At 45.9% G+C, this 25,246-nt stretch overlaps 1 long non-coding RNA gene across 2 annotated transcripts in view; it reads left to right on the forward strand.

Moving 5' to 3' along the window:
* The window catches only part of LOC121076146, a 32,102-nt gene extending 16,642 nt beyond the window's left edge, over nt 1-15,460 (forward strand). For both annotated transcript variants that reach the window (XR_005823356.1, XR_005823357.1), the window contains 3 exons: nt 5,657-5,730; nt 12,957-13,185; nt 15,318-15,460. This is a non-coding gene — a long non-coding RNA (uncharacterized LOC121076146). The remainder of the gene's footprint in view (nt 1-5,656; nt 5,731-12,956; nt 13,186-15,317) is intronic.
* The last annotated feature ends 9,786 nt before the right edge of the window (nt 15,461-25,246 follow it).

Consider the following 25,246-nt stretch of genomic DNA (forward strand, 5'->3'; position numbering starts at 1 on the left):
CGTGTGGGTGTGCGTACGTGTCCATACGGTCCCAGCAAGTCTGTTCCTGTTGGGGAGATCAGTGTCAAAAGTGTATTTTGTAATAGCTGGCCGGGCTCCCGTTTCCACATTGCTAACCAAAAGCAGTTAGCTGCTTTTTTTTTGGGGGGGGGGGGCTCCGTTTTTCTGAAGCAGAGTGCACCGCTCTCTCTCTTCCTTTAGCAGGGTGAGGAGCTGGGGGAAGGAAGGACGTGCTGCAGAGCCCTTGGCACAAGGAGCCCCTCGGGGATACGAGGCAGATGTTTGTCCTGGTGGGCTGGGCACTGAGGGACAGCATGGACCTTGTGTGACCATAGTGGTAAGGAGCTGGAAAAGCCCTGCTGGGGGATGGGGACCAGCTCCAAAAGGCTTCTGCTCCCCCAGTGTTTACAAGACAGGAGCAAGTATGGACACGTGGGATCTAGCTCCGTCTCTCCCTTTTGTCTCTGTGCAAATCTTACCTTCTCCAACCCTCCCGATGCTTACAGCAAGGATATTTTTTAAATTTTTTTTCCCCTGAAGTGCCTGAACACCTGAGGCTGAAAATCCTGTTCTCACCTCAGCCTCCCCTTCTTGTTCCTGTAGCGCTGTGCTTGCAGGCATCTCGGGATTCCTGGGAGCAGCTGGCGTCTAGATGTGGTGGCGAGGTTCCTTTGAAGGGACCACACTGGGTCCTGCCCACGCACTGCCCTGGTCAGGGACCGACCTGCTGGCCGGGGTCGGGCTCTTCTGTAGGGAACGTGCCAGTCCCCATAAACCCAGGTAGGACTTCTGGGTGTCTCCTTCAGTCATCATCCTTGGGGTGAGAAGCTACTACCTCCGGCGTCCATAATTTTGTCCGATGAAAACCATCCTCTGGGGTATTCCAAACATTGCTGTGCACGTTGTATGGCTGGGGACGGGGTCTGTGCACCCACCCTGCCCTCATCAGTTTTTTCCACGCTTGCTCTCCTTGCTGGAGTGGCAGAAAGGAGGAAGGTGTGCTGGGTAGAACTGGCTTTGTGAACCTTGTGGTAGATGTGGGCACCACGCTGGGGTGCCTGGCCTGCCTCTGTTAGCAGGTGGAAGGCAATATGGGATGGAGAGCGTGACTTGTTCCACTCAGTGCATTAACCCATCCCTCTGCTTTTTGGGTTGTAACTTCTGGGGTGGGGGCGAGGGGGTACAAACAGCCAAAAGTGGCCCTCAGGGGAAACAGGACACCTGTGGTGGGAGCAGCTTTTAGATCCTAGCCATTCCCTGGCGGTTTTTTCTTCACATTTTTCTCCAGGTCTCTTTTCTGTCAAGCCCAGAAAAATGGTATTTAATCTGCAGCTCGAGTGCACAGATGGAATAAATGTATGCATACCTGCACCTTTGAATGGGGTTAGGTATTTGTCGGGGGGGGCAAAAATGTTTCTGTGGGCTTGGATAAGGGTCTCACGTTTTATGCAAAGGAGGAACATAGTTTCATAGCTATCTATTACAGATGTAGCAGCTGGTCTTATTAGACTTGCTTGTATCCTGAACGAGCTGTTGCAATCAAAATGTGGCTTTATAGTCTGAAAGAGTCTGGCCTGTGGAGCACAGGAGCTGTGTGGATTGCCCACGGTGGTGGCGGGTGCTGAGATAACTTCCCTGACACCCAGCTCGTGCACCGAGCAGCTGGGGCGCCTGCCTATCTCTGATTAATGCACAGATCTCTGTCCTAAGCCAACATTGACAAATTGATATCCTGTATGGAAGGATATGAAGGCGATCTTTCCTGGAAGAAATGCTCCCGAATAGTTTTATTGACAGAGGTGGAAATAGAAATGGGAATTATTGACTCCCTGTTCAATCTGTAATCAGCAGATTCACCTGCTGAAAGAAATCAGTTGGGAAGTTGGTGGGTACTTTCTGATATTTTAGTGGTTCGTTTCCAGTATTTCTAGTCACAGCCTTTCAAATCTCAAGCTTCAAAAAATCCTTGGTTGGGTACTAACAACACAGTCTGGTGTTCAAAGCGGCAGAGCCGTTACGAATCTTTTGAAAAATTAGAACAAGGATTTTAAATGTGCAAACCTATAGCAGGAGCCCAGATTTAAGCATCTGGGTTTGCATACTTTGTTTTTACTACCTACAGCCTCAGAAAGTGGAAAACTACTATGTTGATCACTGCTATTCATTAATCCAAGCTCTTTGGAGGCAGTTTGTTTTGTTATAAATCAGTCATTAAGTTAATTCTATTTATTTCACTTTGTTATAAATTATAAAGCTGTGCGATTTTTCTGTACGTTAACAGAGCAAAACTTTCTTTGGCACTGCTATTTTCTGAATGCCCCACAGCTAGCAGCAGTCAGATTTGTTTATTTTTCCATTTTAAAGTTTTTTTTGGTTAAGTCCAATTCTTGCACAGTTTCTTCTGTCTGGCTCTTGAATTTTTAAGGTCCTGTCGCTTCTGGGCACAGGGTTCAAAAGGGCTTTGGGAAGAGCAGGTTTGCATCCTGAACTTGGGAGCAAGTGTTACAGGCCCCAATTTGCAAACAAGGAACCACGACGCTAATTATTTTGGTTGCTTATTTATGTCTTGATGACTGCCGTAATCCAATTAAAATCACTGCCGTTACTTGTAGGTGGCATGCTTCCTCCTTTGGATTTCGGGAGGTGTAAACACCACCAGCAACTTGTGTGGGAGATCCTGCTTTTGCGATGGGGAAATTCTCTTCGGAAAATTCAACTTGGAAATTCACTTCTGTTTGAAAAAAAAAAAAAAAAGAAAAAAAGCAGAGACTCACAGGCCTCGAGCAGTGGAGATTTAAGATGGTAAATATTGTAAAACCTTGTAATAACTCTTATATCATAACTCAGTTTTAATGATACTGCCTGAATGAGGCCTTGAATTACCATCAGTTTCTGAGGAAATTGTTAGGAGGAAGAGCACCCTTGTATGCTGGGACAAACACATTAGAAAAAAATATAGTTTTGGGCTTTAAAAAAACACAACATCTTTCAAGCGGTTCTTTAGAAATTGTCTTTAAATGACTGTGGGAAATTGGCGTAATGATTTAAAGTCAGCCTGGAAAGTCGCACACCACTTGTGGGTCCAAACAGTGAAATCAGAAGTAACACACACGCTGGGCTACGAGACAGATATTGCCTTAATGAAAGGCATAGCAGTGACACCGCGTGAACTTCGTGTTTAGCCAGTGACGTCTGTGCTTCACGAGAGCCCATGGGAGGCAATTAGGAGGGCTGCAGGAGGAGGGAATAATTTTACCTGTCAGGTTTATAAGTGGGCAGCTTTTTGTGTGTGTGTGTGCGCGCGTATGTAAGCATATTTGTATGTGTGTGAAAGATCCAGAAAGTAATGAAACGGAGAGGCTTGGCGGGGACTGTCAAGCCTGTGGTTAGAGGTGGGGAAGCAGCTATTTCCAAACCCACAAGATTTATTTGTGGAGCTGGTGGGGGGTGAAGTTAGCAGACTTTAGCCTTCAGGGCTTTCATCTGCTTTAAATTCAGTTTAAAAAAAAAAAAAAAGCTAATTGTGACAGCGAGCAGGTAAGTTACCACATATGTCTTACGGATGATTTCATTGTATTTGTATTTAAAGTTCTGAATTTTTTTATTTTATTTTATTTTCCTGATTTCTTAGAATGTGACTGGGGAGTGGTAGGTGGAGGAGGTTCCAAATTCAATGCGTGCAGCTCGTGGGTCTCAGGTTAATTTAGGTCAGCACTGAGATACAGCACAGTACAAAGAACGGTGTAGTTTTGTCCAGAGTTAACCTGGCAAATGGGAACTTTTGGGACATAAATTAAATGGTGCTAAGCCGTACAAAAAAAAAAAAAAGGACGCAAATGGTCCTTGCTCCAGGAGCTTGCAAACACCAGAACTGCAGTGCAAAGCACTCCTGCACATGCAGGAAGATTTGGCTGAAGTCTGATCCCAGCCTTGTGGTCACCCTGGTCTTCAGCTAGTGCTGAGCCCCAGATCTTTCATCTCTGGTTTTGGGAGGTGTGGATTACAGGGTTTCACACCCAGGGCAGATAAAGCTGATGAAAAGAGAGCCAGAGCAGCAAAATGCCCCCTCCAAAGAGTTGTTTCAGCGTCAAGTTCTTAACGGTGTTCCATTTTCTGCTAGGGACATTTGCAGGGTGATCCTTGCTCAGGCACAACCAAAATTGTAACCTTGCCTGTGCCACCCAAACTCCTACCACAGGCACTGGAGACAATTTCAAAGCAGGAGCCAAACATCCCTGGAACGTGGCTCTGGTGCCCTGAGACAACCAGTGGTGATGGGACCAGGCGTGGTCGCTTCCATCGCCCACCTAGGTGCCTGCTGTGCCAGCAGTTATTGGCACATAGCTGCTGGCAATGTGAAAACAAACCCATCTTCCAGCAGTGGTTTCATCTAAGACACTACTGTGACTGGGAGGCAGCTATTTGTGGTGGAATATGTATGAACTAGAGCTCAAAAACTTGGCTTGAGCCGAGGGCAGAGGTGGAAGATGCCTCACTTAGCCTGAGGAATGCTTTTGACAGACACGTTGTTGCCACATGGCTTGGCTGGAAAAAAAGTTGTACCTTTCTTGCAAATGGAAAAAAAATCACTGAAATCCTGCTGTAGGAACAGCAAGTTGTCTCTTGATCACATTTTTGGGTTTAAAACCCATTTGTAGTCCATCAACGAGGAGAAAATCCGAAGCTGATTCACACTTGTTGATGGAAAAAAAAATAAATCACGTTAGATCTAAACCAATCTCGTGTGAGTCACGGCTTTTTAAAGGCTGGGGACTGATGCTGAGGCTGTTAGCAATGCTTGGTGCTTATCTGTGAGTGGTGAGGTGGTGGCAGGGAGGGGTTTTGTGGTGTTTTTCCAAAGGCCTGATCATTTGGCTGCCTAATTTGGGAAGTGGGACTATCACAGACTCGCTCTTATCGCCCTTTCAGCAAGGCAGATAGCAGCCAGCGCATTACTCACCGTTACCCCACGGATATCTCTTTTTCTGAGTATGTGTTATAAAAAGGGGCAGCCGAAGCCGTGAAGCCTCTCAGCGCTGGCTGGAGCCACCTCTGGCTGGCTGGCTGGGGATGGACTTGTCCTTGTCACCTGTCCTGGAGGCTGAGCGCGCCTTGGCGGCTCTGCCCCGTTGGCACTCAATTAGCCACTTCTCCTGGGGATTAAAGGGTGGGGAGAGGATAAGCTGTGCTGCAGATAACTCCCCTAACTTGCCCAAAAATAATAAGGGGAACTTTACTATAGTTAGGAAACGTAAATAAAATAAAAATAAAAAAAATCTGTTGCTTCCTTCCCCCTGACAGCCAGGTACGGGGAAGGGATTTAACCTCCTACTGGCACTTTGCAGCTTTCTCTTCCACATAGGGTTTCAGTGCCTGTGTGTGGAGTTCATTCCCATTTTGCAGATGGAAAAGAGAGCCATATAGTTCAGAGGTGCCTACAGCTTTCTCCTGAAAATCCATCCTCCCTGAGCAGTGACGCAGTGTGGGGCGCAGCCTAGCCCACCCTGCACTAATCTGGATTCACCCCTCCATGTGTTCACATGTGATAGACTTCAGTTGTGAGCATGGGCAAGCAGCAATTCTTTCTCTTCTTGGGATAGCTTGCTGTTTTGGTGCTGGATTAAGCCTGAGATCTTGCTCTTGACTGTTCTTCCAGGGTAAAAGCAAGAGTTTGCAGAAGATGGGCTGAAGCTTTCACTGTGGTTCTGGAGGACGCACAGGACAGCAAAGGTAAGCTTCCTTTTGTTGTCACTGGGGTGGTGAGGAAAATAAAAGATGGGGTGGGAAGTGACAAAGAGGACTTAAGGTTGCCCAGGACTTTGATACCTGGTACTGGGCTTGTTGATGGTGTGACAAATGCAGAGAACACATTGCATAGAAGCTCTTGGATCAACTTGCAGCAGAATTCCTGCTTTAACCTGCAAAGGTGCTGTGGAAGTAAGAAAACTTGAAGAGCTGTGGGTAGAGCCATGAGGTTGGCTTGGTAGGAGGGGGTTCAGGAGGTTGCACTTGCTCGTTATGATGCTGGACACATTGACTGCTGTTACTGGGAAGTGGCTGCTACTTCCTTTGATCACCCTTAAATCTGTCCCGGTGCAAAGTGTCCTCCTAGCGGGAATCCACTGGTTTGTGTGTGCACATGTAGAGGGGAGCAGGGACAGAAAGGGAGTAGTGTTCCTGCACAGCAGTCAAGAAGGATCAAAGATCAGCAGTTTTCATTGCACAAAAGGGTGAGCGATGCTGAAGTCTTTCTAGACTGATTCCAGCTGAACATAAAACATTTAAACCTTTTTAATCCTAGCTTCTGAATTATAGCTTAGACATTCAGGGCTTTGTGGCTTTTTTGGAGGTTCTCCCCTGGTCTCAAGCATATAGCGAGGCACCTCTGACTACTGCACAGTGTGTGTTGAATGTTGAGCACAACGTTCATCTTGCTGGCTCTTTGGTTGCTTGCCTCCCTTGCTGACCATGAGGGGAATTCTCACTGGTAAAGAAGCAAACCCAAAGTGATTGTGGATGTAAAATCTCATTTCCCACTTTGATTTGGTGAAGCTGAACCCAATTTGCACCTCACCCTTCCAAGGAGACCCCGTAACCTTCCTGCTCTGCTCTTCTGCAATCTTCTCACCTTGGCTATTTGCTTATCTCCTCACCGAAGGCTGGAAGATTCCTTCATGCTTCCCAGTACGTGGGCTTCAATGACGACATATCCGTAGTGGTGCTAGATATGAAGGCGCTATTTCACTTTTTTGGCCTTGTTTGCATTATTTTTGGTTTGTACGTTTGGGCTTGGCATAAAACCCAGCGGAGAGGCTCTCATTTAGTCAAGGCCGTTTCTGCATTCATTGCAGATGAGCATGGTGCTCCTGGGAGCCAGTTTTATTCCAGGCTTTGCCAGTGATTCATTTCTGGACGCTGCCTGAGAGATTCCCCGTGGGCCTCAGTTTCCTGTTCTGTAAAATGGAGATAATACCCGTTTACAGCCCAGGGCTGCTTTGATGCCCTTACAAACTAATCTGATGTGTTTGGATGAACGTTTCTATAAAGCAGATTAAAAAAGCATGCAGCTCTCATTCAGGGGCTTGTATGAAGTGATGGGGACTGTTGAATTCCTCTCTGGGATGAATGTGTCTGTGTCGAGCACTCAGACAATGCTGAACACTGCAGCAATATTCGTGTAACTTTTCTAAAAGCATCCACTGTTGGTGCCCATGGCAGGGCTTGCTGCTATTCATTCTTTTTGTTTATTTTATGTAAATCCTTTTTCCTTCTCATTGAAAACACAAACAAAAAAGGGGAGGACAAAAAAAAAAAAAAGAATTTTTCTCTGTAAGCCCCATAAAATCGATTCATCCTGACGGAGTTTTTAACAGTGCCAACCCTCTGCCTGTCCGTCTGATTTTAAAAAGAAACTCTCCGCTTTCTCCTGACTGTCATATTATGGGGGAAAACATGAAAGCAGAAATGAAAGAGGTGCAGAATTGTTGTCCCCTCGCTTTTCTCCCCCGGCTCCCTTTATGTGCGCCCTCCCAGCCCCCTCCACCTCCCTCCCTCCTGCTCTGCCTCAGTTCCCATTGAAATGTCAAATGCAGCAGTTGTCTGCAAGTGAAAGAGGGGGCTCCCTGGTGGGAACGGGCTGCCCTTCTAACCTGGAGGCCTCGGCTCTTCTCTTCTCCCTTTTTGGTGTTTCCCATCCCACTTTCTCAGCAGATGTTGTGTGGCTGTAAAGGAATGAATTTCTTTTCACCTGGCCATGTGAATGGGCTGGCACAGAAACTTATTCTCTCAGACTCTGGCAACAGAAAGAGATTGTTTCTAAGAGCAGTCTTTTTTTTTTTTCTTTTTTCTTTCTTTCTTTCTTTCCTTTCCTTTTTTTTTTTTTTTTTTTTTTTTTTTTTTTTTTTTTTTAAAGAAGATAGGGAGAAAAAAGGCGGAGAGAGAGAAACTGGCTGTATTTTAAGCTTCCTCCTTGGGTGCCAAAGGAGCCCTTAGAGTTTTGTTGCTGCTACTTTTGTTCCTTTTATAGCTCCGATTCAAGCCGCCGGGCTTTCAGCTCCCCTTTTGTCTTAGCCCCTCTTTTCCCAAGCAGTTGACATGAGAATGGCTGCAGCAAGATGGTGGAGGTTCACCCAGGAGCATTGCCCCTCGTTTCGTCCAGGGCTGCAGTTTTTGACTCTCTCAGTAGCTGATTTGTGGAAGTTTGCAAGCGTGTGACATTTCACATGCTTTCTGCGGGGAAAAAATATTTACTTTTAGAAGGGTTCTGCCTGAAAATATGTAACAGTGTGGTGCAAAAATGCTCAAACTCTATCCCAATGTTGGTTTTTGTGTCACTCAAATATTTGAGATAGGAGGAGCACATTGAAAGTGGAAGAAATAGAGGGTGGGTGAGCTTTCACACTTTGTCCCTATTTTAGCTTCCTAAATACTTAATGTTGCTCATTGTCCTCTGTAGCCTGCTTTTTCTCCCTTCATCATGAGTTTAAGCATCTAGGGTTGGTCAACTGCACTGCAGCAGAGAGGTTATGGAGAAGAGATGCTCGGCTCCCCTGTGCAGAGGTTTTTGGCCCATGTTTGGCTGTGTTTATTTGCTCAGAGCCCAGCTCTTTCTACTCAGGCTTGGTGGATATTCAGGAGCAAACTCCATACCTGGGATCATGGATCATTTGGTCTCTTCCTGCCCCGAGGAGACAAATGCACATGCTGCTGGTCCTGAAGAATGGGGTTGTCGTTTACTGATTTAATGAGTAAATAATGAGCTATTCTGAAAATACTGATGTTATGCCAGTGCTTCTCTCTGGGTATTTATACACATTTTAACTCCAGTTGTTTTTTTGTTGTGATGTGTGGTTTTTTAAAAATCTGAAGTTTATTTTTACAGTGGTGCTTGGAAGGCTGTAAATGATCCACAAGGAATTAACAGACAAAAGTCCCTGGCTCTGCTCCACCCTATTGAAGGCAATGGCAAAACTCCCATTTACTTCAGTGGAAGTAACAAGTAAGGCCTGTGAGAGTAAAAAATTAATCATTTTTACGATCAGGATATCTTTCTAAGTCTTGGTCTTTGTACTTTATCTGACTGAGGTGTTTGGTGCTCATGTGACAAAGAAGGGCATAAACAAACCACAAACATCTCAGGTGAAATACGGATTCATAAAAGGAAAATTTATAAATCTGAAAGCTGTTGGGAAGCCTCACTATTCAGACAATATTTTGGAAACCTGGACTCAAGTTCTGCCAACAAAAAATACACTCGGTGTGTTTGAGAGGTTGACCTGACTCTCCATCCATCATGTATCCAGCAAGCATTTGAGAGCATTTCACCTTTGCTTTTTGTAAAAAGTGCAGTTTTTGGAGATGCGGGACTGGAGGAGTCTAGAATTGAACCTCCTGCCTGGACAAGTGAACATGTCACAGATCTCCTGTAAAATCTAACCAGGAGGAGATGGTTCACCCCCAGCCAGAAATCCTGCTGTGCTTGGGGTTAGAAGTTTGTAGAAACATTTTTCTCTGTCTGTTCTGGCATGTCTGATCTGTTACTCTGTTAAATAATAGGATGGTGTAAGTAACTCGGAGGTACAGAGCTTATGTAGCCTGCTCTGTCAGTGGGTTCCAAATGACTTCATGAAGGAAGCAAATATCGCTATCTTACATCTCAGATGGGAACCTGAGGCTCTCTAGCAGGGCCAAATACACAAGGATAGGGTTCGGCCCTTTCCTAAGTCTTAGTCTAGCATCTTATCCCCTGTCTTTTAAAAGCTTTATCCCTAAAACGTGTCTTGAGCTAAGGGCTCTGTATTGTAAAGTTTTCCTATTGATTTCTTCCCTGGAGTTTATGCCTTTTGGAGGAGATGGGGCATTGCTAATTGCTTCAGCTGTTCTTGACTGTTACAGGGCACTTGAGCAGAACTGTGCAGCCCGAGCATTTGTGCTTTGTAAAATAACCCCTCGGCCCTGCAGAATGGAAGGATTAACAAGTTTAGCCTTCTTGATTTGTTTTGAATTATTCTCTACACCATATTCGTCTGAAGCACAGCATAGCTGAAGGTAAGGCAAGGCTGTCGCTAGACTAGCTGAAGATGAGTGCCATGGAAATAAAGTGCTATTGTCCTTCTCCAAGCAGTGACACTGACCGAAATAAAGGACATCTGAGTAGGAAATAGCAGGCTGCTTCCAAGGAGCATCCATGGTGTACCTCAGCTTGCCATGAATGCTGCCCGTGCTAGGCAACGAGCGGAGGGAGCTGCAGGCAGCTGCGAGCCAGGCCAAAAAGAGAGAAAGAGAAAAGAGTAACCCTGAGAAAAAGGGGTACACTCTTCCCAACCATGCTCTGGGCTGGAAGTTTTTTTGTTCTTGCCTTTTGTCATATTTTTCCCCTTCCTTTTCACACCCCAGCAGCGGGTCTCAGCGCTGGGGGAGCATTGGGTGGCCATGTCCCCCCCCCCCGCCCTGTCTGACCTTCAGGTGGGCTCGGGACTACTTGTAGGGGGGCTGCAGTGGGTCTGGAGGGTGGACTGTCCAATTTGTCCCAAAAAATTTCTCTGGGCAATATTTTGAAGAAGGCAGTGGTGGACAGAGATGAAGTAGCTTGCCCAAGGGGAAGAAGCTCCTCTTAGTGATGGTCTCACCTCTCAAACATTTCTTGCTGTCCATTTTGTCTTTGTTTCTCTGGGCTCTCTGAGGAGCTGTTGCCCTGTTAGGCTCTGCCTCACCAGTTCCTTTATTACCATGTGTGGTTCTGCAACAAATCAGCACTCAAAATTTTACTAAAATTCTTGATTTAATTAATCCTTATTTCTCACATATGCCTCCCTCCCATCTTTAAAGGCTGGAGCAATGAGACCCTCGTGAGATCGGGGGTGCTGGAAGCAACCTAGGGCACCTCGTGCCCTTTAGCACAGGCTGGGGGCTGAAGTGCAGGGGAGGCTGCAGCTGTAGCTCAGGAAGCAGCCTCAAGAGGGAGAGAAGGCTTTCTCTCAGGCTTTTACAACCAACATTCAAAGAGAAATGCCTTTAGAGAAGAAAAGGCTGGGCATGCTGGCTGTACAAACCCCAGCCCTGCAAATCTGTTCAGCAGCTTTACTTTCCTTGATGCTCCTCTTCTGTTTGATCCTCCCCTTCATTCCTACTGATGTCTGGGGACTGCTTTCTAAACCTGGGGACTAAAAAGCTGAGGCTGGGATGAGGCATCTCACCTAAATGATGCAGGTCTGAGTCTCTTCTCCTTGGTCAGACATACATCGTCCCTGTGCACGACAGGACAAACAGACTGCACAGGAGGGGAACGAGCAGATTTGTTTCTTTGATGTGAAGGATGCCCTGGCACTCTTTGGGTAATGACTGGACAAGGCCAGCACAATTGGACAAATGACCAAAATAATAAATAACAAACGGAAAACTACTTCAGCAAGGAGCTGGCTCTTTACAGGCAGTAAGAGGTTTGCAGCACCAGTCCTAGCAGCAGTGTTGAAAGTTGTCCCAAACATGTAAATGAAACAAAGCTCTAACGACAGGAGGCCAAGCCACCATGAACCCACTGTATCACGCTGTTAATAGGAAGGGGGCCTCAATTAATTAAACTCTTAAAGGGTGATGCAAAACCATCAGAAGAAATTTGCGGTGCACGTAAAGACAAAGCATGTTGCACCATATCTAATTGCCAGAATAATTATTTTCTGCTATGCAAATTACCAGGAGCAAATTCACTGCAGTACATTTATGTGTATTTAATTATCATCAAGAGCTGGAGTTGAGGGACTAGATTTAATATGTTTGTAATGAAATAGCCAGAATATGTGTGTGTGTTTGCAGAGAACTCGTTATTTCACCACAGCTGGATTTGTTTATTTTAAATAAATCATTATGGCAGATACAGTTTTGCATGTTTGCCCATTTGCCGATTTATCATAAAAATTGTGGTTTCAGTTATATGGGTGGTTTCTATCAAACACACATGACCCGTCTTGCTTGCAAGCTGCATGTTTCTGTGTTTTAAGGAGGAGCTCAGCTCAAAGAAAAGACGTTAGTTCATGTCAAATATAAGAGCAGAGGAGTAGGAGGAATTAGGATGACCATCCTTGAGAAGAAACCCTGGGTGGGTGTAGGTTTTGTAACGGGCCATGGGTCTCCATACTTTCAGGATGACAGTTTTAATTCCAGCCTCGCCCATTTGTAAGCCAAAATGGTTTTTGCTGGATGGTTAGTTGGTGGTATACGTAAAGAAAGTCAGTGCTTTTGGTTTCTAGTGAATATTTTATATATTCTCGTCATAACAAAAAGCAACAGAAGTGTGTGTGGGATGCAGGAGCACTGCTGCTGGCCCCGACATGGTTCTTCCCCTCTTAAGCTGCAAATTTTCTGGATAGTGCTGTAAAGAAGATGCTGGGATATCAGTTCAACTCTGAAGTTATTAGAAAATATTAAAAATGGGAAGAAATACTTTTGCTATTTATATTTTGTATTTTTATTGTTGTCTGTTAATGGAGCTCTTAGAAAGAAACATCTGACTCTTGTGCCAGGGAAAGGCGAGATTTGCAGGGTATTCAGCTGTTTTTCCTGGGAGGGATGTATTTTATTGTCAGTTTTAGAGAGCTCAGCAGGCTGAAATTTTGCCTTTTGATTGAATCCCATGTATTCTTGTGCTCATTGCGTGTTAAGTGTCTTGATACCACCCCACATGTGTGGAAAGTGCATTTGACAGGTGCTAGCACACCACAAAGTGAGAAGGAGGGTACGGTCCTGGACTATTATTTCTGTGGGTCAGTGTAGGTGGCTGCTCAGCCAAGACGAATCACGTTGCGTAGTCTTCAGGAGTGTTGTGTGCAGCCTGATCCTATTGAAATCTCTGGGGATCTGCAGTTCTGGAGATACTGCTCCACATCAGTTCAAGTTCAGGTCAGGAAAATGGATCATTAAAATTCTTCTGCCTTGTGTGTTTTTCGCTTCCCTTGGTCTAGAAGCAGTAACCTGAATGCAGTTGACTTCTGCCTGACACTCAACAGTTTATTGTGGTCCCCATCCCAAAAACGAGCATAGAGGCTCCCAAGCTGACCGGTTCTCTGCATGCAGCAGCGGTGCCAGGTGAAAAAGGGCTTGCAATGCAATTAGCACACAACCACAGAGCCGTGCTTGGCACTTTGCTTCCCCTCGTGGATTCAGGCACCAGCTGCACAACACAAAGCAGGGGTAAGGAGGGGACACAAAGGCACTGTGCTGTGACATGGGGATGGGACAGGGCCCGCTTCTGGTGACATCGCCTGAGCCCCAAGGGTGCCCACCGAGCCTTTATTTGCAGTGTCCCTGTGCTGGTTTGTGTATAATTGATGGGCCCTCCAATGTCCTGCCTCCCCCTCCTCACCAGGACATCCTCTTCTGTGTTCGTTTATTTTTTAAATAATTAACAGACTTTGCGACTGCCCGTCTATACGTCCCCCTGGAATTCCTCTCCAGCTGCTCTCATCCATCCCCACAGCTCCTCCCTCTCCTTTGCAATGCTCTTTTCCTTTCACTGTGTCTTAAAAGGGTGCCTTTTGTTTCAGCTCTGCTGTGCAGTGAAATCTCTGGGCACTTTTTGAATGGGGTTCCCCTCGCTGCTTGATGGTGCCCTGTAATCTTCCTTTGCCTCCTAAGTGCACAGAAGTCGTCACTCCTACAGAAACCGATTTGGGCCTGAATAATTCTTGTAACTCTTGTCTATGGGGCACCTTCTCTCCCTCCCCAAACTGCCTTTACAAACCTCCTGTCCCTGTGGTGTGAAGGGCTTGGTGCAGCTGAGGATGGACCAGGATCAGCCTTCTTACCTCCGCCTTGTCCCCTCCTATACACCCTCCACAAGTCTGTTGGTTGCTGCAGCTCGCTGTGCTTTGGCTGGCACCTTGGTGGGTACAGTTGGGATTCGAGCAACCCAGTGTGCTGCTTCTGTAGCTGTTGGTGGCAAGGACAAGGGTCTGCTCCCTCTCTTCCCAATGAATCTGCCTTGCTATGGTATGAGCAGTGCTGGCTTCAATCCTGTTGCCACATTGGGCTGTTCCTGGAGCAAAGTCCTAGTAGCAGTAGAATTGCTGAGGACATTTGCTCCATGTTTTGTGCTTTCTGTAAATCACCAGCAGCAAGAGGAGGTGCTGCTGTCCAGGTGGAAACGATGATCTGTGTGTAAAAGCCCTGGGTCCTGGGGAAGTGCTGGTCTGTGGGCATTTATTTGGGAGTGAGAATTGCTGGGACTATGCTTGTTGAGCCTGGACCCCTTCTCATTGCCAACAGAAGACTTTATCAGATAGTTTCTCTTCTGCCCCGTGAGGACCATCTCCCTGTGTTAATAACTTTATAAATAAGCTCACTTCCCACCTTCCCTTGCCTTGGCTTGCTGCTCCCCAGACCCGCCTTGTAATTGACGCTCAGCCTGTGGCGTGGCCGGGGGCTGTGCCAGCAGTGCAGGTATTCACGTTGTGGCAGGCAGATAGGACCCTCCCTGACACCATCACTCACAGCAAACATCAGACACGCAGCTGGCTTTGATGTGGCTCCTGGGTTTGCAGCCTCGAAAGGGGGAATTTCTGGAGCCCCGTTTGCACTGTTCCCTGCACCAGACGTCACAGCAATGCCATAATGGCCAGCAACATCGCTCTTGGTGCAACAAGGGTGCTCTGAAGGTTATAATACTCAGGGCTGGAGCAGGGAGGGTGGGAGACAAGTGCCCCCCAGCAGCCCTGTCAGGGGACGTTAGCCCTGCAATTAGGAGAAGCCGAGGAGGAGGGAAGGGAAGACAGCAAGAGCGATGCTGCAGCAGGGAGGGCTTTGTGTTAGCAAGCAAAGCTTTTCTGCTCAGTGGGGCTGCTGGGATTTGCTCAGGTCTCCTCCCAGACAAATTAACTCAGTACAACACCTGCTCCTTTAATATGACCAGGCTGACTCCACTGCAGACCTGGGCTTTCCTTCTCTCTCTCTCTCTCTCTCTCTCTCTTTTTAATGACATGGATGCAGGCTGTGAACTCCCTTCTCTCGTTTTTTTGCTCCCCAACCCACCCTTTCCCATGGAGGGTGAGATCCGCTCCCTCAGAAACATAACTGGAAAAAAAAAAAAAAAGAAGAACAGTTGAACAGTTGAAAGACTTAGAACAAAACCTCACCAAAAAAAAAGGGGGGGGGGGGGGGGAAAACAACACCAAAAAAAAAAAAACCAAGCTGGCAAGAGGTGAAGGGTATGTAATTACTATTCCTTATGCAGCCTGCTAAAGCTGCATGTTTTAACCATCTGAGGACAGCAGGGAATTTTCCTTTCCAAGAGTCAAACGTGGGGTTTGCATTTTATTTCTTTACAGGAGGGGTGTGGGGAGAAAGAAGTGGACTTCATTTTCATTGGGATTAGCTAAAGCTCCTTCCACTTTTATGTTGGCAACACGAGGTTTCGTCAGACCTCTGATCCTGCGCTGAATAAAAATATAGCATTACTGTCAAACTGTAAAAACGGAGAGCTTGAACTTAACTGGATTAAAGTGCATTCGCGACAGCAGCCTTTGCTTAATGGAGCCATGGCGTGTGGGGCTGCTGCTGCAGTGCCCGAAGCAGCCGTCATCCCCGCCGGAGCATCCGGGGGGTCCCGTTCCCTGCTGCTGACCAGGCAGCCTCTGGCTGGGTGTTCCCAGGGAATATTTCTCTTGATGCTCCACTATCCTTTTGCTACAATTCCATGGATTTATCCTTGACGAGGCACCATTGGCAGCGGGCTCGCTAATCAGTAGGGTGCATCTCATCTTCATGGAGATGTATGCACGTGCTTTAATTGCAAATAAATGCACCGAGCCCTATTTGCCTGTAGTTCGGCATTTGCCTTTCCCATATGAATAAACATCCCTGGCTGCTTGTCCTCATCCTCCGTGCACTTTGAGAGGGCTCTCACAGCCTGTTTGCCACTGCTGGCTCTTGGTTTGTTGTTTGGACACTTTTCTTGCCAGATTTTGCAGGTTTTCCCCCTTGCCTAGTATGAGGCAGGACTTTCCTGACCTCCTCTGATGGTCTGATGTATTGTGGGTTTAATGCTACATTTTATAATGGAGCTTGAAGGCCTGGGAGAACCCACTTGTGCCACGTTGTGTGCTGTGCCTCCCGTCTTGATGAGTGCTTGGATGTATCCCCATATGTCCAGTAATGAGCATGGGCTAATTGCCTAGGCAGATAGAAAAATAGATAGGTAATTTGTAGCTATTTAATTTTACATTAGGCAGAGGGATGTAGGGGCAGAGGCTAATGTTGTTGGCATTTCTTTTCAGGGTTGTTAACCAGATATGCTGCCTCTGGGGCATAACAATGCCTCCCTCGGTAGCGCTCTCTAATACTTTTATTACGTTCTTATTAATTTAGCAATGGCCTAAAGTCTGCGAGGCACCTTCCAAGGCATGATCCCTGCCCTGAGGACCTTACAGACTAATTCCAAGGCATGATACAACCGGGGATTACTCAGTGAGGGCAAGGGCCTAATGGAGTACGAAATGGTTTCTATTAGATAAATGGATAAGGATGAATCAGTGGAAGAGTTAATCACGTCGCTCCCTGTAGGCGCGTGGGGAGAAGCATCTCCTTAGGAGGTCAGCGGCGTGGCTGAGCTCAGCGATGTCGCTCCAAGCAGGGAACGTGGATGAAGGTTGTCCCTCACCTCCCATCTTCTGTCGGAGCAGAAGCAGAGTGCTGGGGAAGTTTTAGGGGTGAAATCCCAAAGCTGTGCCTTCTTGCCACGGGTTCCAGCTCTCTGGGAGCCAGGAAGCGAGGTCCCAGACAAAAGAGCTCTCTCCAGGAGGCTGGGGAGAAGCCCGGAGGGCAGTGGGGGCTGCGAGAGGCTTTCTGCACAGGGGTGGCCCCAGCACCTGTCCTCCTCGTTTGAAGCCTGGAAGCTGCCCGGCGCAGCCACGGCCGCGGGACAGATGGGGCTGCTGGGCAGCGACAGCTGGGGGGGCAGAGGGCAGCAGGGATGAAAGCGAGACGGGCAGCCCTCCCCGCGCTGCCGAGATGGTGGGGAACATTTGGTGGCCATGTGGCATCTGGCAGCAGCGCTCGCTTCTCTGGCATTTCCTCTGGTGAAAGGAAAAGCAGAGCAATTTGCTCCCGGGAGGCTGCTCTGCCCCGACCCTTCGGCAGACGCTGCGGCACAGGCCCCCCCCACCAACCCCCCAGCCCCAGCTACACATCCTCTGCCTTGATTTACTCCCTCATTTATTTATTTTTTTAAATTTATTATTTTTTTTAACTACCGAGAAACAAACTCTCTGCATCACTTACTTTAAAAACTAGTTGCTCTAGCAACTGGATGCGGGGTTTAAAGTGGCCGGCTGCGTCGTCTTGACATCATTGTTTGATTTTCAGTTGCTGGAGCAACAGATTGCTGGGAAGGACCAGCGAGGTCGAGGTTCCTCTTTCTTTCTTCCTCCACGTTGCTTTTCTTTAGGCCTCCGAGCACCATCGCTGGTTTGCCTTTCACTGAAGACACACACTGTTAACATATGATGGGAAGATGTCAGGCTGTATTAGAAGAAATGGAGGTTAGGTCAAAGGCTTGTTACAATGGGAGAATTCCTACAAAACTGAAGGGAAGAAAAAAAAAAAGAGAATGAATGAGCCATTATATTTCCCAAGATCAGAGCGTCAGGGAACATGGCTCCAGCACACTCAGTGTTAGCCATTTGCCATGTAGCATTTTTTTGTTAGTTGTTCTGAACCCACGTTTTTCCAAACCAGAGACACAGCTGGGCTAATAAGCAGGGAATGTAAAATGTCATCAGATATAACTGTATAAGTCAATACTATAACTCCTTAATTTCCTCTTAATGAAACATTACACTCATATTGTCCTTCTGATATTTTTCCTTTCCCTGTGTCATCTCTGGCCAGAAAATAGCCTTTTAATCCACCCCAGAATGCTTTCTTCTGTAGTGTGGTACATGGGACAGCGATTTACCTAATTTATTTTTTTTTTCCTTAAAGTTAAATATTCCCTATGCTGGTCATTCAGGGCTCTGGCTATAGCCAAGAGGGTGGTGGGAGGATGTTGCAAGCACCAACGTCACCTCCTACCAGGAGCATGGAGGGACTGTGTCCCTGGTGGGACAAGGGTATCCTGAAGATGACATGCTGAGACTTCAGTAAGCAGCATAGTGTCCTTAATGGAAACGCTCACAAACAGGAATGCTTAACTCCATTTTTCTGGGCTGAGACATTCTCCTTTGTCTTTTTGCTCTGTGTTGAGGCTAGCAGCATCCTGGGCCTGGCTGAGCTCTCCGGGTGAACAAAAGCCATGTTCCTGCATAAAGCTCATTGTGAGACTTGGCTGGGTTTCCTCTCCGTTAGTGTTTGCAGAGCTTAAGGTGACAACAGCTACAGGCTTTTTTTGGTGATGCTGAATTTGCAGTTCTCTGGGTTTGAGTTTTAAATTTCATCCTGGCATGAGGCTGACCAGGCGTGGTGTGAAGGCCAGAACAAGGGGGAGGCAGGGTGATGCATGTACTGGAATACAGTTTTGGCATTGTGCACTAAAATAGCAAGAAATGAGATGTCAAAGGAGGGCTTGTTTTTTTTTTGTTTTTTTTTTTTTTTTCCTCCAAACATTTTATGCTTCAAACCTAAATGATAATCCACTGCTCTTTCAGGAGGCTGAACGTGTCCCTGATTACCTGACAAAATATCCATAGGTTTTCAGTTTATATTAGTAGATGTAGAGTGACCTTAAGCGATGCTGTTGGATGGAATAGGATAAGTGAAATGTAAAATGCAGTCTTTAACATAAGTGTAACTGGAAATTAAAAGTAAACTTTGAAAACAAAATAAGAGAAATAATACTAAAAAAAAAGAAAAAAGAAAACTGTTGATATGAAGATAATGGAAACTGTCATTAAAAGTGACTTAAAAATGTGAGCTTTTGTTCTGAGAATTCCTCCTAATGTGTCTGACCATCCAGCTCATTCCAAATTTCCATAATATATAGGTATGAAGTGCAAACTTTTTCACAATGAAGTTATGGTTTCAGTGTTACACCCTCGCTGCCCACAAAATACACAGACTTCAAATTAACAAATATACATGCCTCAAAGTCTACACAATGCCGGCCACAAATATGCATGCAGGAATGCTGGTTGCTAGAGTTCGGAGTCAGCTATTAGCGAACAGTTGTGTGGTGTTCAGATAATTTGTTCTTAAATGCCACACACGTACCACATGGTTCAGATGTGGTTTGGGGAGCCATAAAATGGGATTTCAAACTGGTTCTGTCCCTGCTCTTAAACCCAGAGCTCAGTTAGGGCTCAGATGCATCGCAGACATCCCGAGTCTGGGATATTGTGACTAGCTGGGTTTTGTGGAGGCTAAAAGGCATGGGTGCAGCTGCTTATTAGAGAATATGTGCACGTGCCAGCCTGCAGTGAAATGTACTTGAAATAACCTATGCTATACGCCTCTACGAGGATGATGGCCCTGATGATTTAGCTATTTCTGTTCCAGCTTGAATTATTCATGTATTTGAAAACACTCATGAATTATTTGTGTTTTCACTAAATATATAATTTAAAAACCCAAATCCTTCCGACGAAGTATAGAAATGAATTTTTTTGGTCGTTAGTGCTGGTGCTCGGAGCTGCTGCCCCCCCTTGGAAGACCCCTCAGCCACAGGCTCGCGGGGAGCTGCGCTGCCAGGGCACGCGGAGATCTCGGGCACCAGCAGCGGTGCCGACAGGGGACCGACCCCTGATTCAGCAAGAAAGAGGAAGAGACTTGGATCTAACCTCAGCTTGTTTGCTTTTCTTGTGGGTATGGTCTTTTTGAGAATGGTGACTGTTTTGCACGCGTGGATTTAGAGTCTGCGTTTGTGGCCTCCATTCCGTGAGCTTCTGCATCTGGATTTCAGGTGTCCAAAGAAAGGGCATGGTCCCTGCCATAAAAAGTCCTGATCCTTTACAAACCCCCAGGCTGCTTCAAATGCACTCAAGTATTTTGGAGACGTAACCTCATCCTGGCAGCCTCTATGCCGAGGCCAGTCCTGTCCATCATCTTCAGTCCGATATAAGATGGGCAACCAGCTTACAACTGGAGCACATCACATCATGTGCTCGGGGTAATTCAACAAAAATGCCTTTGTGCTTGATCCAGATCAAATTCGTCCTGCCATGAAATCTGGGAGTACAGATGTGATATTAATAGATGTGGAAGCACGGCCTCGGCCTCCTCCCCTCCCCAAACATCTGCAGCGGAGGGGGAGGCCGGCGCTGGGAGGAGGAATCCTGCAGGGACAGCGGTTCTGCTCTCGTTTAACTGTGTGAGCTTCCCAGCCCTTGCATTAATTTTGAAGAAAGCACTTTGGCATAACTGACAGAAAATCTGGTCCCTTTACCTCAAGGGATTAGTTCCTTCCAGGGGAAGTTTGAATAGCTGCACTCTAATAAAGCATCTTAACATAAGATGTCGTTTTTCTCATTTTTTTTTTCCCCTTGCAACTCTCTCATTGCATTAGGACTGCTCTGTACTGATTTATTAGTAGCTCTTTAACCTCTTTTAGCTGTGGATCGAGCCAGAAAGATCTGGCTGGCTGAGAGGCCCTGCTTTCACCTGGATGCAACCTTGCCATCAAGTTCATCCCGGCAGTGCCCAGCAGCAACCACTAAAACTTGGTAAAAATTGTTCCTTCTATTCCATTGCTTCCGAGAGACCAAGACATATGCTTTTTCATGCTTAAATATAAATATATAAAATATATTATATATATATATATTAATATATTACATAAATATATATATATGTAAAATTGCCTCATAGTTTTCCGTCATGTTCCCTGTTTTTTTTCTTTTTCCTATTGTATTGACTTTATGTTCTGCTAGAAATCTTTCACTTCCATGGCTTCTGCCATAAGTATTGAGCCCCCCCCCCAGCTATTAGCTGATTAACGTGCTCTCACATACCCTATAGCAGCGACCCCTTATGCTGAGTGCTTGGTGTGTGCGTGCGTGTGAGTGAGTGTGTGTGTGTGTGCGCTCAACAAAAGCCTTTTCTCTCTTCATCTCTGTACTCTGGGACTGAGGCCAAGTTGTGATTGTAATAATGTAATCTCTTCTGAATACTTGAAGTGATGGGAAAAAAAAAGAGAGATTTTTGAAAATGAAATAGATTAATCTATACAGCTAGAGGGGGAAAATCATGCATTTTAATTAGCTCCTGAGAGTAATTTTCCTTAAAGTAGTACAAGCCAGGTGTGCAAAAGTATTCTCCTGCCTTGAGAGTCTAGCTTGCCTTTCTGGAGTCCTTGCAAGAGATGGTGGCAAGCGACAAGTTCCTTCGGGATGCTTCTCTTGAAGGGCTTGAACATAAGGCAACTGGACAGGACCTGATTTTCTGAGGTGGAGAAATGTTTGGTTTCCTCACATAGATGTTTATGGGCTGGTTGTATGAGCCTGGTCTTCGCCACTTTGTGCCAGGAGCGCAGCACAAATCTCCCACCCTTGCAGGCTCTCCAGCCTCCTCTTCCAGATCTGCAACCCTCTGCGAAGGACACAGGACTTCAGTGAAAGTGCTGCTTTACCTCACTCTGAATTTTATATCCCAGCTAGGTATACTGATTTTTTTTTTAACTTCCTTTTCAATCAGTCACTTTGGCATCATTATGGCTTGGGTTGCTCTTTTCTGAAGTCTGTTTTAATTCTTTACCATTGTATTTTAGCAGCGAGTTGCCTTGAATTTACAGTTCCTGTTCAATTCCTCTAAGAATAGCACCTAGATTTCCTACTCTGCAGCTGCAAACAAGGTTTAAAAGCTTTTGGGATTTCTTGGCAGCTAATAACTCCCAGACTTCAGCGTAGTTCATTTTCGAAATGTTTCTCATGCTTCAATCTGGACAGCGTTATGCAGGTCAGGGAATCCTGTCAGACTGGGGGCCAGGGGAGGATGTTCCTTCAAAAGCTTTTTTGGCAAATTAAAAAAAAAAAAAAAGTCCAAAAGGACCTTTAGGAATACTGCTTAATATCATTTCCATCCAAAATAGGAAAAGCACCTGTAACTGATGCCAAGCACAGGACAAAATAAATAAAAAATCCCCAAGCAAAGACCTCCAACTGGAAATATTTCCTGAATGATCTCACTGAGAATCCCGTAAGTGGCTGGATCAGCTTTGGGGTGAGGGAGATACGGGCCTGAACTCCTTACTAAAAGACAAGAAAAAGCTTCAGAAAATAAAAAAGAGCCAAATCCAGATGCAAGCTGTTAGGGCCGCTAGGATTTTTTTCGTTCCTGATTGAGCCCTTTCGATGTTTACATGGAAAATGTCATAGGGATGCAGCACGACTCGTGGTGAACAAACAGGTCCAAAAAGCATCATGAAATTATGCATGTAGCTCTCATCCTGTGCCCACCCTGGTGCAGAGGCAGAGCCCTTAGTGTGAATATTGTCTTTATAGACCAGGTATCAGTACCAGAGATGGGGCACAGGGTCGAACTGAGCAGCAGAGGACTTGTTTCATGTCATCCTGGCCTTTGGCTGTTCACCCAGCTGTGCTGCACTAAAAGTGTACGTATTTGGTGTGTTGCCCCAAAGGGATAGACCCTTTTAGACTTCTGCCATCACAGAGATTCCTGAAATCTCCCCAGACAACCTGCAAGGTGCTAGCCCCACCAAATTCATCACCAAGGCAGGGTTTGTCTTTAATTGCAACTGGATCTTTGCCCACACTAGACCTGGAGTCAGATACTGTCTTTGCTTTTTAATGATGGATCAGCAATTAGTATTTATTTTAGATTTAATCAGCAAGTGCATGTCAGCTAATATCAATAATTATGATTGTGCTGTCAGGGAGGAAGGCGATTAAACTTCAGAAGGTCACATCAAAACTCTGAATCTGATCGCAGTGTAAGTGGAGTTCTAGGCAGGGCTGATGGCAATAACGAGGTATAGGTATTTAGCAGGTTTAGCGGCACGAGCCAGAGAAAAACAGACAAGATTTTTCTGTGTAGTTGGGCCAAATTGAGTCACTAGGAGACACATTTGGATGTCATATTTTTGCTTAGGAAAAAAACACCTGTTTGGAGCTGGATCTGTGCTGTCCAGAATTTCTGTGACTTGTCCTCTGCTTCTCTTCTGTTCTTCTGAATGTTATCCATTCAGAGGGGTTAAGCTGGAAGTACCTTAAGAAGTGAAATCCAGTGGACTGTGCTTCCAGCTACACTGAAAATATTGCAGGGCAGTTTTCCTGATACATTTCTTGCTGAGAATAAGAAATGTAAACCAAATGAGCCACTCAGATCAGATGTTTCCAACCTGTGAACTGCAAATGAATTTGAGAGGCCTCCCTGCTGTTTTAACAGCCAGGAAAGAGAGCCCTGAAATCTTTCTTTTCCATTGCAGCATGTGATGATGAGATAGAAAAGACTGAGACCTGCCAAAACAAATCCTCGTTGAAAGCCTGCTTGGAACTTTAGAAATGATTTGAAGAACTTATCTGAGTTGAATTAGCTTGCTTAATCACAGCGACACTTTGGCTGAAGACGTTCCCTCGTCACAGATGCACTGCAGGCTGCGTGGTGTAATTCGGAGACAGGGACTGGATGAGAACAGCGAGTCCCCGTGTTCGTACCGCCGTCTGAACACCGTCAGCTTGCCAGACTGATGCGTTTCATCAAAGTGGACTTCTCTGTCACAATGTAATAGCTGACGGCAAGGTGTGAGTCTGTAGCTGCAAGCGTATTTAGAAGAGAAAGTAATGCATCTGCCATATGGTAGAAATCGATGTCTGGTAATAGATGTTTCATATATTCCAAGAACATCATTTGCTCCGAATGAAAATTCGTACTCTTTAACTCTTTTTTAGCAGGCAGCCCGCTTTTTAAGGCAAGGTCTTGGCTAATTCTGCTTTGTGCAGGATGGTTCTGCTTTCCCTGAGGTTTCAGTGCCTCGGTGCTGAGCGCCGCAGCCTTCCTCTGCCTGTGCCCTCCGTGGCCTCACCTTCACGTTGCCCTTCGTCCATGGTGCCCAGGGAGCTAAAGGTGGAGAGCGCGGCTTTGTCGCGGGCTCAGAGCACTCCAGGACAGTGCCCATTTCATCCAATGCTTTTTCAGAAGAAGCAGAGGAGAGACATTACAGCATTACTGCATAACTCAATACTTCAGTGGGTTTGGAGTTCCATGTCCTGATGTTTCATTTCAAGAAACTCTTTAAAATAAAACCAAAACTTTTAGAGTGCCCTGCTCTGTACTGTTCCAAAGAGCCAAGAAGATGGAACTGGTATTTAGGTCTCATCAACCTAGCAGAAAGGGAAGTGCCATTCTTAAAGTTGTTCAGAAAAAGCTATTTTTGTCCGCATGCAGATTGCGGTATAAATAAAAATAATTCTTTATCTTGAATAAATGTGTAGTTGCAAAATACTTAGTTACTTATGGTGCTCTTAAAAAAAAGGAAAAAAAATAATTTGTAAGGCTCTAAGTAAAGCAGAATCTTGTTTTCAGGAGAGGAGTGATCCTTCGGCACTTGATAAGAGTGGTGTTGATAGGTTTCCTCTGGATAACCTGAAACTGACTCGGTTCAGCAAAAGCAATGTCTCGCTCTTTCTGAGTGTCTTCAGTACAAATCTCCTCTAAATCCTTCTTATACATCATCCTTTAGCAGCAAATATGGGAATGCAACTGTGTCAGGGGTGGAGGATGAACAGCATTCAAGGCAACACTCACACTGCTCAGTACCAAACTTTATTGGGTTGGAACCAAAGAAAAACATGATTTTTCCCCAGAGCTCCTAGGGGTATGCGAGGTAGCAAACTGTGCTCAGCAGGTGGTTTAGGAAGAACCATGCAAGTTGCAGCACTGGAGGACAGTCCAGAGGGCTCTCCCCAGAGTTTCATACAGTGCCTTGTCTAGAGGGAAGCGTTCCCCAGTGCTCCCTGACCCCTCTGGGCAGGACAGGAGGGCATTCACTGGAGGCAGCTGAGCTCTGGGGACCTGCTCCTGACCTCTGGGAAGGGTTAGCACAAGCCCAGAACAGTCTTTCAGCTTCTGCACACCCCATACATATTATATATATATAGATATATACACTACATAAATATATATGCCATATACATATATATATTTTCTGGAAATAGTTACACTTTTCTCCCTGAGATATCTCCTTTTCCCCCACACTGTATGGCCCTCTGATCAAGCTGTGTAACTTGACGTGTGTGCATGTGGAGGTCTTGAAAAGACGCATGGCCAAATCCAGGGGCATTTTAAAATGCAGGAGCTTTGCACTTCAACG

This window comes from Cygnus olor, chromosome 11 (genome assembly GCF_009769625.2).
Source record: "Cygnus olor isolate bCygOlo1 chromosome 11, bCygOlo1.pri.v2, whole genome shotgun sequence".
NCBI classification, from domain to species: Eukaryota; Metazoa; Chordata; class Aves; order Anseriformes; family Anatidae; genus Cygnus; species Cygnus olor.